The 15,156-nt window shown below is 38.0% G+C and overlaps 1 non-coding gene across 1 annotated transcript; it reads right to left on the reverse strand.

The window, feature by feature from the left end:
• Positions 1-207: 207 nt before the first annotated feature.
• Positions 208-314, reverse strand: LOC141669674 (small nucleolar RNA R71). Its single transcript, XR_012553942.1, has one exon. It is a non-coding gene; the product is annotated as a small nucleolar RNA R71 (small nucleolar RNA).
• Between the last annotated feature and the right edge of the window lie 14,842 nt (positions 315-15,156).

Here is a 15,156-nt window from a genome sequence, read left to right on the forward strand (position 1 = left end):
ATGCACATAAGGAATTTTGTCGAGATCTGCAGCACTTTTAAGTATAATGGCGTGACTGATGAGGCTATCAAGTTGAGGCTTTTCCCATTCTCACTGAGGGATAAGGCTAAAGACTGGTTACATTCTGAACCAGCTGGGTCAATCACTACGTGGCAAGATCTTGCGCAAAAGTTTCTGGTGAAGTTTTATCCAATGGCAAAGACTGCTGCTATGATGAGTGCTCTTACTCAGTTTGCGCAGCAACCTACAGAATCTATGTGCGAGGCTTGGGAACGCTACAAGGAAATGTTGAGAAAATGTCCACATCATGGAATGCCGTATTGGATGGTAATCACTGGTTTTTATAATGGTTTGGGGGCTCAATCTCGGCCCATGCTCGATGCAGCAGCTGGAGGCGCCTTATGGGCTAAAAGCTATACTGAGGCGTACAATCTTATTGAGACGATGGCTGCAAATGAGCATCAAAACCCAACTCAGAGGATGACATCAGGCAAGGTAGCAGGTATTCTGGAAGTTGATGCAGCCACCGCTATTGCAGCCCAGCTCCAAGCGCTATCAATGAAGGTTGATTCTTTGGCTACGTATGGAGTTAATCAAATAGCTATGGTTTGTGAGCTTTGTGCAGGTTCTCATGCTACGGATCAGTGTTCTCTTGTCAACGAATATGTTCAGTATGTGAATAATTATCAGCGACAACAGCAGCCTGTGCCAGCAACCTATCATCCTAACAACAGAAATCATCCAAATTTCAGCTGAAGAAATAATCAGAATGCTATTCAGCCACCATATCAGCAAGGAGTGAGTAAACAGTTTAACCCACCTGGATTCCAGCAACCACAGCAATATGCTACAAGACAATCATATCCTCAACAGGGAAGTGCAGCTGCACCTACTAGTGCTGATTTTGAGGAACTTAAGCTGTTGTGCAAGAGTCAGGCGGTTTCTATCAAGACCTTGGAAAATCAAATCGGTCAATTAGCCAATGCAGTGCTCAATCGTCAACCTGGCACTCTTCCCAGTGACACGGAAGTACCAGGCAGGAAGGAAGCTAAAGAGCAAGTCAAGGCTATTACCTTAAGGTCTGGAAAAGTAGCTGATCCTGAAAAGGTAAAAGAAGTCGAAGCTGAAGTTCGAGATGAAGAATCTAAGCAAAGGGAGAAAGCGGCGGAACCAAGGAAGACTACTGTTGAACACACTCTGCCTGAGGCTAATACAGGGGAGAAACAGCTCTATCCTCCACCACCTTTTCCTAAGAGATTGCAGCAACAAAAGCTGGATAGACAGTTCGGGAAGTTTCTGGAGGTGTTCAAGAAACTTCACATCAATATACCTTTCACTGAGGCTCTGGAACAAATGCCTAGTTATGCGAAGTTTATGAAGACTATTCTTTCAAGGAAGGTGAAACTGGATGACCTTGAAACCGTTGCTCTCATGGAAGAATGCAGCGCGGTTCTGCAACAAAAGTTACCACCAAAACTGAAAGATCCAGGAAGCTTCACCATTCCTTGCACCATTGGCAATCTAACTTTTGACAAGTGCCTTTGTGATTTGGGAGCAAGCATTAATCCGATGCCGTTGTCGATCTTTAAAAAGCTGGACCTACCTGATCCAAAACCCACATACATGTCGCTACAATTGGCGGACCGTTCCATTACTTACCCAAGGGGCATAGTTGAGGATGTGCTCGTCAAGGTGGATAAGCTCTTCTTTCCTGCTGATTTTGTTATTCTGGATTTTGAGGAAGATAAAAAGATTCCCATAATCTTGGGGAGGCCTTTCTTGGCAACTGGCCGTACCTTGATAGATGTGCAAAAAGGAGAACTTACTATGCGGGTTCAAGATCAGGATGTGACCTTCAACGTATTCAAGGCAATGAAATTCCCTACAGAAGATGAGGAGTGCTTAAAAGTGGATGTGATTGATTCTGCGGTTACTTCGGAACTCGATCACATGCTAATGTCTGATGCATTGGAAAAGGCCTTAGTGGGGGAATTTGACAGTGATGATGAAGATAGCAACGAGCAATTACAATATCTGAACGCTTCTCCCTGGAAGCGAAAGCTAGATATACCATTTGAATCTCTTGGTACTTCTGACCTCAAGAACGCTGAAGGGAAGCTCAAACCATCAATAGAGGAAGCGCCTACCTTAGAGCTCAAACCATTACCTGAACACTTGAGGTATGCCTTTTTAGGTGATTCATCTACGTTACCTGTTATTATTTCAGCTGACCTTTCAGGTAGTGAGGAAGACAAGCTCTTAAGGATTTTGAGAGAATTCAAATCGGCTATAGGATGGACTATAGCAGACATCAATGGGATAAGTCCCTCATATTGTATGCATAAAATTCTGTTAGAGGAAGGTAGTAAGCCAACTGTGGAACAGCAGCGAAGACTGAACCCAATCATGAAGGAGGTGGTGAAGAAAGAAATTCTGAAATGGCTAGATGCAGGCATCATTTATCCTATTTCTGACAGCTCGTGGGTGAGCCCTGTACAATGTGTTCCTAAGAAGGGAGGTATCACTGTGGTCGCAAATGAAAAGAATGAGCTCATCCCTACTCGAACAGTTACAGGATGGAGAGTATGCATGGATTATAGAAAATTGAATAAAGCCACAAGAAAGGATCACTTCCCTCTCCCATTCATTGATCAAATGCTTGACAGATTGGCGGGACATAAGTATTTTTGTCTTCTGGATGGGTATTCCGGGTATAATCAGATTTGTATTGCACCAGAGGATCAGGAAAAGACTACCTTCACTTGTCCATTTGGCACATTTGCTTTTCGTAGAGTTTTGTTTGGGTTATGTGGCGCCCCGGCCACCTTTCAGAGATGTATGATGGCTATATTCTCTGACATGATTGGAAATAACGTCGAAGTGTTCATGGATGACTTCTCCGTCTTTGGACACTCATATGATGAATGCTTGAATAATCTGTGCGCCGTACTCAAAAGTATGCGTGGTGTAACACCCCCAGATCCGGGGTCGGGGATCCGGGTCGTCACGGTCTTTCTTTCCACAATATCACTTCACTTAATTAATAATAAATAACCTTATGCTGTGACCCCACACTAACACACACCACAACCCGTTATAGTCTCAGAGATGAAATTTAAATAAGTACAAGTCTTTGAATCCACAATTTAAAAGTTATTACAACCCAAATGATTACTTGATAAATTTACAGTTAATTGCCATTATCTGCCACAAGTTATAATTATACATAATTGATTCTCAAAAGTAGATGGTCTGATCTACAATAGATCTACCTCTGCAGCTATAGCAGCTACAACATCAACGGGAAGACGCGGGACGCTTCCCACGCGCTTGCGCTGGGTCTGCTGGAGTCTGGCCATCTTTCCTAACTGTTGTTGTGTGATGAAGAAATAAAGCAAGGGTGAGCAGCAAGCCCACCAAAATAATATGTATAATGATTTACAATATATGAGCCTACTCATAATACTCATGAAAGTCTTGGTCAAAAGAAATGAACCAAGTTTGATATCTTAATGCGATGAAGTCGCAAAATATTCAGTATATACATATATACTTTTCAAAATATTGGAAGTCCTCTTTCATGCATAATATACACAAAGTCCCAGTGTATAACTGTATAAAATATATCGTTGCAAGGTGATCTCATATATCTAACCTTGTCTCAACGTTTTTCTGAAAATCTTTGTCATTCATAAGACAATTATTAATTAGATATAGTTTAAAAGATGAGGTTACCAAATACCCCAATATACTTATATCTTTCCCAATACTACTTGAACTACCACCGTTCAAGTTATAACCAGTTTCAAAGGTTCATCACATAGATGAGACTACAAGACAAGATTTGAATAGATTCAATCTTTGAATATCATTATAAATAATGAAGTTACGAGATACTTCATTAAGTCCCGATATATAAATATATTCATATATATCTCCCATACATTTCCTGAAAACCTCTGTCATGTAAAGTGAACAGAGTTGCAATATCCAATGAATTTGGAAGGAAAGAATTTTGGCATAAACCAGATATCTTGCTGATCAGGCAAAGATACCAATAAGTAACCTTTTCTACTAGTAGATGGATGATCCCCCACCGATCATCACCCTGGCCACATAAGGACCTTGTGCTGGACCGCCACCCGGCCTCTTACGCGTTGATGGACTGCCACCCCCACTTACACTTCATAGACCGTACCCCGGCCTGTCGCTTATGCCGACTCAATTAGATGGGCTTACTTCCCGAACATTGGGCAAGTAATCAATTCATTTACCAAAACTGCAACCTCGTTGCGAATATAAAATACACCACAGAGCCGGATTCCCCAGGTTTTTGAGCGAGTATTTAAATCCCCTTAAAAAAAGGAAGATCTTAAATATAAAATGAGTTTTGGGATCCGCTCTGACTTTAAAAATCATTTTGAAGACTCGAAAACAGTTTATAGAGTGTTTGGAGTAAAGCTGATTTAATGAAGTAAATCAGTCCCCAGAATATTTAGAAAATGACTGAATATTATTATTTAAATAATATTCCCATAAAGAATAATCTTTATAAAATAATTGAAGTAGAAGTATTAAAACTTATACTTGAAACGAGTATTAAATAACCAAAGATATACTTATATGAAAGTATTATCTTTATTTGAATAATCAAATAAGTTTGATTATTAACACCTTATTCTTTAATAAAATAAAGAATATCTCAGCAAATAATCGGAGTCATAGATCCTCAAATGAATATTCAAATAATATTCATTAAATATATAAACTGAGTAATAAACCCTCGAATGAATATTCAAATAATATTCAGATAATAAAATAAAGGAGTCTAAGTCCTCGAATGAATATTCAAAATAATTCAGATAATAAAATAAAAGGAGTCATAAGTCCTCGAATGAATATTCAAATAATATTCAAATAATAAAATAAAGGAGTCATACGCCTTCGAATTATTCGAAATAATATTCAATATAAATAAAGTTAAAGTTATCGAATAAACCTTATTCGATTAATAGTTTTGAAAACTATGACCATATATATATATATATATATATATCCTATATACAAAATCTACTCGGGATCCTCGACTCCCGTTTTAGAAAATATTTTCACCTTTGGTCCCTGTACTAAGGGTATATGCAAGTTACCGCTATCCTCTAGCATAGGTATTATCAACTGAACCAACAGATATATTTCAAGAATATGAAACAGGCATGCATATATACCATATCACATGCTACAATATATCGCAAGAATTTGCTAAATAACCAACATGCATCTATCGCAAGATAATGCATATACAATGTTACATCACAACAACAGTATAACGGATAGAATACTTGCCTGAGCGACTTGGGGTGAGAAAGGCTCGGGACGAGTCTGGTAACCTATAAACAACAAGTAATTTGGAATTAAACCAAATCACTTGTAAATCTATACTTTAACTAACTTAGACTCTAACGCTTGTTTTGCGCTCACTGATTCGCTTAATTCACTCGGTACCCTCGGCTCCACCATTTTTAATAATTTAACCTTTACGAGTTTTAAAGCGATTCCTTCGCGAGTGTCTTACCAACTGCCTAACACACTTACCATAAATGTTTCATACATTAATTAACCCTTTTTGGTCTTTAACCTATTTCAAAGTAAGGCGAGGGAAAAGTTTCGTTCGCGAAACGCCGTTACTTGAAACGGTCGTTTCTCCTAAACCGTGCATCGGAATCGAACGAACTACATATCAAAACGAAGCTCGTAACATGAGCTATCTAAACATGGCAGTGGTCATAATCTAGCAGGGGGTTCTCGGGTCCTAATGTTATGCACAAAAACAGTCCAAAGAAAATCGACGTTACGACGGCTATGTTTACGCGATTACCAATGTTTAAACTACTCCAATTAACCACCAACCAACTCATAACCATCAATACAACAAAACTTCACCTAAACCATACCACATCAGTCCATAATCTCTCCAAGGTTTTCAACTCAAACAACCACAATCAAGACCTATGAACTATAATCAAGCTTCAATTACCAAAACACTTCCAAATCAAACCAAACTACTAATAATCACAATCCATGCTTCTCATTTCACAACACCAACCATTAAACTTACTAACAAATAAAGTAAAGGCTAGGGTTTGAAGTTTATACCTTCCTTGGGAGGTTTAAGTTGCTAGGAAGCCTTAGGGAGCCTCCTACAAGCTTGATCTTTCCAAAGAAATCAAGAACACAAAGTTAGGCTTTGAAGTTTCTAAAAGTCCGATTTAAAGAACTGTAAAAATGAGGGTCTTACCATGATTATTTGGACGAGACTTGTGAACAAGAGTTGTAGGCCATCTCAATACCTTTCCAATGAGCTATAGAACACAATATTTGAGTGATGAAGGAGATACAGCAGTTTTAGTGTTCTGGTTCTGTTTTGGCCGAGAGCATGAAGAACAATGCCTTGGTTTCTTTTTGATTTTGATGAAAAATGATTTGCTTGGCTTGGTTGGTTTGATTTTTGTGTTTGTTTTAGTAAATTACCTAGTTGCCCTTGATTTTGTGGTTAAAAAGCCACCACATCTCCTTCCTTCCCATGTCATGCTTGTGTCATCCTCATGATGTCATCCTCCCCTCCTTGTCCTCTTTCTATTGGTTGGATGACATCATCCCCACTAATCCCCTTGATTAACTTCCTAATCGTTTGCCTAATGACCGCTGATCTGTTATACGGTTCGCTTAACTTTCGTTTTCGTTTATCGTTTGAGGGATCATACCCGGGATCTTATTACTTAGGTTCCCTTAACCTTTCTCAATATATTATATTCCTTTTATGATCCTCTCCTATAATCCTTTAATTTAAATCCTTTTTATCCTGTTACCTTTTTCTCAAATCTTTCCGTATCTAGTGTATTTCCGGGAAAAATCAAAGTGTTCGGATTTGGATTCTGACGATCTTTACATACACTTATATCCCATATAAAGTACTAATAAAATCTCAGAATATCCATATCAGAACCCCTACATAGTGTGGCATGAAAAGTTTTCTCATTCAGCAAAAACACTATTCATAAGGGTTTCAAAAATTTCCCAAAAATTGGGGTTATTACAGTCTCCCCTCCTTAAAAGGATTCCGTCCCGGAATCAGATAGAAAGTGAATAGGGATACTCTCTTAGCATTGCACTTTCTAACTCTCGAGTAAATTTTCCCACATTGTGGTTCTACCATCAAACTCTTACTAGTTTGATAACCCTTCTCCTAAGCACTCGTTCCTTTTTACTCTATACCCTTCCTGGTTGCTCCATATAGGTTACGTCTGGTTGCATGTCTATGCGCTCATATGCCCCTATTTGTCTGGCATCCGAATTACACTTCCTTAACATTGATACGTGGAACACGTTATGAACTTGCTACAGGTTCGGGGGTAGGGCTAGCTCCTATGCTAACTTCCCAAACGTCTTAATATATCCAAGGGTCCAACAAATTGTAGACTTAGCTTTCCTTTCTTTCCGAACCTCATCAATCCTTTCCAAGGGTTTCCAAGGGGATACCTTAACACACTAGGTCCCCTATTCTATCTTTGTTCTTTTGTCAAATCAACATACTCTTATGTCCATCTTGGGCTACTACCAGCCGTCCTCTGATTAGATCTATTATATCCTTGGTCCTTTGGACTACTACTGCGGGTCCGAGCATCTTGCGCTCTACAACTTCATCCTAACATAAGGGAGATCGACATTGTCTTCCCTCAAGGATCTCATAAGGCGATACCTCAATACTGACATATGATCTATTGTCATAAGAAACTCAACCCGTGTTAAGTGATCATTCCAATTCTTTCAAGTCTATTGCACAGACTCTCATTATAGCTTTAGCATTAGAGCTTTTGCTTCTCACTACCCATCTTTTTCCCAGTTCGTAATCGCTACTACCTTCCGTTCCTAATATTATACTAGTTATACTTTTGCTCGTTAGCGTTCTATAACCTTTTAATAACCACGTCAACCTTAGTATCACGAATGTGTTTCCATTCCGCATACTACCACCACTTTATTACTCCTTTTTCAGTTGTTTCTATTTTCCAAAATTTGATCAATCAAATAGAAGTAAAGGAATTTGTTGAGAGATCACTATGATCATGAACACTTGTTATATTGCATAGTTAGTACAGAAGGTGGCCAGCCTTTAGTACTTGACAAGCAATTAAACAATAGATGGTATCCTACTAGGCTTCTATCACACAGATAGATAGTCATTCGGCAATACCTCCCCTTCTGGAAGGGTTGTTCTTCTCAGATTACATGAAATGAAAAGAAGAGAAAGAACGAACTGAAGAGAATTGTATATAATAAAAAATATATATATATACTGCCACAAAATATCTGGCTTGGAACCTACCTCTGAATTATAGAGGTTTGTCATAGGAGAACAAAACATAAACGTATTTATATCAGCATCAAGTATTATAGCATCGTATTTCCCATGCCTAAATATTTCTATTCCGTCCATCATTCTATGGACCCATGCTCTTCCTCGAGCTTATACACAATCACCTTTGAAACTCCCTCGATATCGAAAATCGAATCTGGGATCTCATTCTAGACCTCATCGTTACTAGAATCCATTTCTATACCGCAACCTTCTTCGTATGGGTAATACTACTCTTTATCGATAAGAAGGAATAAATATATCATAGGTAGATAATTGACTTAATTAGTCTATCAATGATAACTTATACACCACCACGACCCGATTAGTGGTACTTACTCTCAACATCCATTCCAATACAACTCTCACGGTTGTAAGTAATCAGCTCATTACTCTCAGAATCATTCCTACATTACTATGGCCCACCGTTGACCTACTGTAGTCATTCGTTTTCCATGAAGTTTTAATAGCTAACCATACGGAGTCCATTCATATCATATCGAATTCTTCTAAGGAGGTAACATGATCACCGTTCTTGATTCATGAAGAACACTCCTGATCCTGACGTACATTCATGACGTGAAGCAGATAAAATTGCAGAAGAGTTTCAATCAAAGCAACGATAGCAGGTTAATACCATTCTTAATCATATGCCTTAAATAGAAGACTTAACTCAAAGGTTCGTTAGTCCTTTTGAAACATGGTCCTGGCTTATCCAAGATAGGACCTCCTAAGATAGATAGCCCGTTATGGCGATTACACGAATTAAACCTTTACCAACTACTATTACGGTTGGGTATTGCACAGTCATCAGAAGGAATGTCAATCTTCCAAACCATAATTCAACCTTCACATTTTAACCATCATCACTGTATTCCTCTGGCACAAGCGCCTATAATTATCCTCTTACCTTTAAAGTGTCGGCCACCTCTTTGGCCTTTCCTGATATAAAATTTCCTTACAGTCAATGTCATTTTAACCACCTCCAAATAAATTTTCTACCTTATTTCCGATCACTGCTTGTGAAGATGTTTCCTTTAAAATCATGGGAAAAAAAATATCACCATTTTTCCATAAGTTATTGCCTCAGTCTTTAGAGGTTCACTGTCAAGACTGACTCTCAATCATACTTAGAACATCTTTTTATCTTAAGTCCTAATTGCCCTGAACAATTTCGACCATTACTGGTTCGATCCATACTTTCTCGTGGTTTAACACGTGCCCCACTTGGCATCATTATAATTACGTCATATTTCCTTTATCAACATTTTTATTCTTGAGAATTTTAATATTTCCTTTCTCCTTGTAAAACCTCTAAGGTTATCCTTCAATCGTTCCTCCTGTATTCCCTATACAGGGCATATCAAAATACCATTTACTAACTAGAACCATTGTCTATATACTTCTGAAAAATTTCTCCACTGATTAAAGGTTGTTGTTACCTTAACCTTTCCAATCATACTGTCAAAACTCATACTCCCTATTAAGGGTGAAATGCCAACCTTTATGCATTCCCCTAGGATTCATTTTAAGTTACCGATGTTCTATCCTTAATTCCACCTTTAAAAAGGTACAAGCATCCTTCCATGGATAAATAAAGTCATATATCCCTGATAAGGGTATCTTATTCAATCATTTCCACCTCGATAGTCTATACCGAATTTCACAATAGCATCCTTATTCAAGTTAAGGTCAATCCACATGGCCTCCAAAAGATAAAAATGGTTATCCGCTTTTCTTTCCTGATTTGGTAATGATCACATGGATGATCTGGAAGATATTGGTCGTGTTCAACGTGAACTTCTTCTTAATAAATCCTTATTTACTTTTGTTGTTTATCTCAACAGTCATCTCAATGTTGGGATATCTTTCATACCTGGCGTCTCCCTTCCTGGGTATCAAGCCACCGGTCTTACACTTCACATTCTTGAAGGTCACTTCCTTCATCCAATTTTCTTAATTTCTTACTTTCTTGTCTCCTCAGTCTATCCGCGTCTCATTATTTATCCTTCGAACTATCTCAAGGTTTCTTCGAATCCTCCCAACTTACAGGGGATAATATATATGTATCTCTTATGCCCTCAACCATCAATTTTAACTCATGGTGAATCACCCTCATCCTGACGATTACTTACTTTTCTATTTCTATTACTACGAGTCTTTAGGGTTTCCTCATACCCAACTTCCTTATCATTATTTCATGAACTAACACAACATAAGCATTGATTTCAAACATCCCGTCATTCTGGATTCGTGTCCTCAGAACGAATCTTGACAACTTTTACAACTTAGATTCATAATTTATCATACTCGTCTGCCTTTGTTCTGACTCTAAAGCTTTTACACTATCTCCTTATCTTTGGGAATTACTTTCCCGAAAATTGACTGGACTTAAATCAGTTTATTATAATCTCTTGCTCCGTGCCTTCCTTGGCCTTTCACCAGCAGGTGGTCTCTCTCTTAGGAGGGTAGTGAAAAACAGTCTTTTGGTTCGTCAATCATTTAGAATCTCAAATGATTCCTATATTTCCTTTAGCCAGGCTCTTGCCTCGCTAGGTCAACCTGTTCCTTGGAACTCTGAGAGCTTAGCGACTTAAAGGTCCTGAAAGAATTTCTCACCGTACTGTCTCCTCAGGGTGGTGGTTGGGGATAATAGTCTAAGTTCTCTTTAGACAGGTCCATGAATTGCCGTATAGGGTACCATCTCGGGTCTCCTTTCCTTACTCGACTTTTGTTTCCTTAGTATGAAATGTTTCATCCTACTCCCATAATTGGGGTCATCTTTTAATTTAAAATCCATTTTCCACTCCATTATGTCATGGGTTCCTTCTATCTTGATGGCGACCTCCCTGACTATCACGTCAGGGTTTGCTCTAAATCTATTCCTCAAACTAGCTTTCATCTAAGTCTCATCTTAAGCTCTTGAACTTTGGAACCCAAATTCTAGGAATACCTCATTATTCCCTTATCATCTTTCTCGTATTAACCTCTTATCTTTTGTTGGCTCTCTGCCTTCATTCATCACCTTTTTCTGGCACAATATGCTCTTTTCCAATAATTCGGTCTCTATTGCAATCTCAAACAGCTTTTCGGTACCGGCTCCGGTTACCTTCACTACTATTTCCATTTTCTCAAAATCTCTTATCAACTCTCCCAAAGACATTATCATCTTGAGTCTCTCCTTTTTACTAATGGCATCAGCCACCACATTGGCTTTCCCCGAATGATAAAGAATCTCCCAATCATAATTCTTGATTAGCTCTAACCGCCTCCTCTGGCGTATGTTGAGCTCTTTCTACGTAAAAGTACTAGAGCACTATGGTTAGGTAATTCTCGCACTTCTCTCCATACAAGTAGTGCCTCCAATCTTTAGGGTAAAACTATTGCCACGAGCCTAAGCTCATGGGCGGGGATATCGAATTTCATATTACCTTAATTGTCTTGACACGCGATTACCTTACTTGCTGCTAAGAAGCACCCTAAGCCCTTGTGCGAAGCGTCACTACACTCACAAAATCTCCTTTTCCATCCGGCAACGCCAGCATAGGGGCCATCACCAACCTCTGCTTCAGTTCTTGAAAGCTGTTCTCGCATTTCTCTGTCCATTCGAACTTCTCAGTCTTACGAGTAAGCCGCGTTAAAGGGGCTACTATCTTTACACTTGAACGAACCTCCGGTAGTGACCGGCCAATCCTACCTCTGGTAGTCGACCAACCATGGTCATCAATTCATCAGTGGTCCTTTATCCAATCCTGTCAGGATCCTCCATGGGATCCTCCTCAGCAACTATCCCTTCTAGGACAACATCCTCAACCGCTAATCCTCAATATCAACATCATCCGGTCCTGCATTAGGACACTCTATCGGATCCACAATCCGATCTCCAATTAGTAATAAAATCATCGCGATGTTGCTCCTCAACCTCAGGTTCGGAGTCCCGCTACCATATACGATAACGAACTACGCTCCTATTCACGATATTTATAAGGGTTCCCATAAGGGTTTTAACTGTCAGTGCTACGTTAGGTAGCCCGACTATGAACTTGGCAAGAGTTCTTATTATCTTAGTGAACTTATTATCTTAACGTCCCATCATCTCTGAGGTTTATAACGCTTGCTCTGATACCATTTCTGTAACACCCCCAGATCCGGGGTCGGGGATCCGGGTCGTCACGGTCTTTCTTTCCACAATATCACTTCACTTAATTAATAATAAATAACCTTATGCTGTGACCCCACACTAACACACACCACAACCCGTTATAGTCTCAGAGATGAAATTTAAATAAGTACAAGTCTTTGAATCCACAATTTAAAAGTTATTACAACCCAAAATGATTACTTGATAAATTTACAGTTAATTGCCATTATCTGCCACAAGTTATAATTATACATAATTGATTCTCAAAAGTAGATGGTCTGATCTACAATAGATCTACCTCTGCAGCTATAGCAGCTACAACATCAACGGGAAGACGCGGGACGCTTCCCACGCGCTTGCGCTGGGTCTGCTGGAGTCTGGCCATCTTTCCTAACTGTTGTTGTGTGATGAAGAAATAAAGCAAGGGTGAGCAGCAAGCCCACCAAAATAATATGTATAATGATTATAAATATGAGCCTACTCATAATACTCATGAAAGTCTTGGTCAAAAGAAATGAACCAAGTTTGATATCTTAATGCGATGAAGTCGCAAAATATTCAGTATATATACATATACTTTTCAAAATATTGGAAGTCCTCTTCCATGCATAATATACACAAAGTCCCATGTATAACTGTATAAAAAAATATCGTTGCAAGGTGATCTCATATATCTAACCTTGTCTCAACGTTTTTCTGAAAATCTTTGTCATTCATAAGACAATTATTAATTAGATATAAGTTTAAAAGATGAGGTTACCAAATACCCCAATATACTTATATCTTTCCCAATACTACTTGAACTACCACCGTTCAAGTTATAACCAGTTTCAAAGGTTCATCACATAGATGAGACTACAAGACAAGATTTGAATAGATTCAATCTTTGAATATCATTATAAATAATGAAGTTACGAGATACTTCATTAAGTCCCGATATATAAATATTTCATATATATCTCCCATACATTTCCTGAAAACCTCTGTCATGTAAAGTATGAACAGAGTTGCAATATCCAATGAATTTGGAAGGAAAAGAATTTTGGCATAAACCAGATATCTTGCTGATCAGGCAAAGATACCAATAAGTAACCTTTTCTACTAGTAGATGGATGAATCCCCCACCGTCATCACCCTGGCCACATAAGGACCTTGTGCTGGACCGCCACCCGGCCTCTTACGCGTTGATGGACTGCCACCCAGCCACTTACACTTTCATAGACCGTACCCCGGCCTGTCGCTTATGCCGACTCAATTAGATGGGCTTACTTCCCGAACATTGGGCAAGTAATCAATTCATTTACCAAAACTGCAACCTCGTTGCGAATATAAAATACACCACAGAGCCGGATTCCCCAGGTTTTGAGCGAGTATTTAAATCCCCTTAAAAAAGGAAGATCTTAAATATAAAAATGAGTTTTGGGATCCGCTCTGACTTTAAAAATCATTTTGAAGACTCGAAAACACTTTATAGAGTGTTTGGAGTAAAGCTGATTTAATGAAGTAAATCAGTCCCCAGAATATTTAGAAAATGACTGAATATTATTATTTAAATAATATTCCCATAAAGAATAATCTTTATAAAAAAATTGAAGTAGAAGTATTAAAACTTATACTTGAAACGAGTATTAAATAACCAAAGATATACTTATATGAAAGTATTATCTTTATTTGAATAATCAAAAATAAGTTTGATTATTAACACCTTATTCTTTAATAAATAAAGAATATATCTCAGCAAATAATCGGAGTCATAGATCCTCAAATGAATATTCAAATATTCATTCATTATAATAAAACTGAGTCATAAGCCCTCGAATGAATATTCAAATAATATTCAGATAATAAAATAAAAGGAGTCATAAGTCCTCGAATGAATATTCAAAATAATATTCAGATAATAAAATAAAAGGAGTCATAAGTCCTCGAATGAATATTCAAATAATATTCAAATTAAAAATAAAGGAGTCATACGCCTTCGAATAATATTCAAAATAATATTCAATAATAAAATAAAGTTAAAGTTATCGAATAAACCTTATTCGATTAATAGTTTTGAAAACTATGACCATATATATATATATATAAGTATATATATATATATCCATATATACAAAATCTACTCGGGATCCTCGACTCCCGGTTTTAGAAAATATTTTCACCTTTGGGTCCCTGTACTAAGGGTATATGCAAGTTACCGCTATCCTCTAGCATAAGTATTATCAACTGAACAAACAGATATATATTTCAAGAATATGAAACAGGCATGCATATATACCATATCACATGCTACAATATATCGCAAGAATTTGCTAAATAACCAATATGCATCTATCGCAAGATAATGCATATACAAGTGTATACATCACAACAACAGTAAAACGGATAGAATACTTGCCTGAGCGACTTGGGGGTGAGAAAGGCTCGGGACGAGTCTGGTAACCTATAAACAACAAGTAAGTTGGAATTAAACCAAAATCACTTGTAAATCTATACTTTAACTAACTTAGACTCTAACGCTTGTTTTGCGCTCACCGATTCGCTTAAGTCACTCGGGTACCCTCGGCTCCACCATTTTTAATAATTTAACCTTTACGAGTTT

The sequence above is a fragment of the Apium graveolens genome, chromosome 6 (genome assembly GCF_009905375.1).
Source record: "Apium graveolens cultivar Ventura chromosome 6, ASM990537v1, whole genome shotgun sequence".
Taxonomy (NCBI): domain Eukaryota; kingdom Viridiplantae; phylum Streptophyta; class Magnoliopsida; order Apiales; family Apiaceae; genus Apium; species Apium graveolens.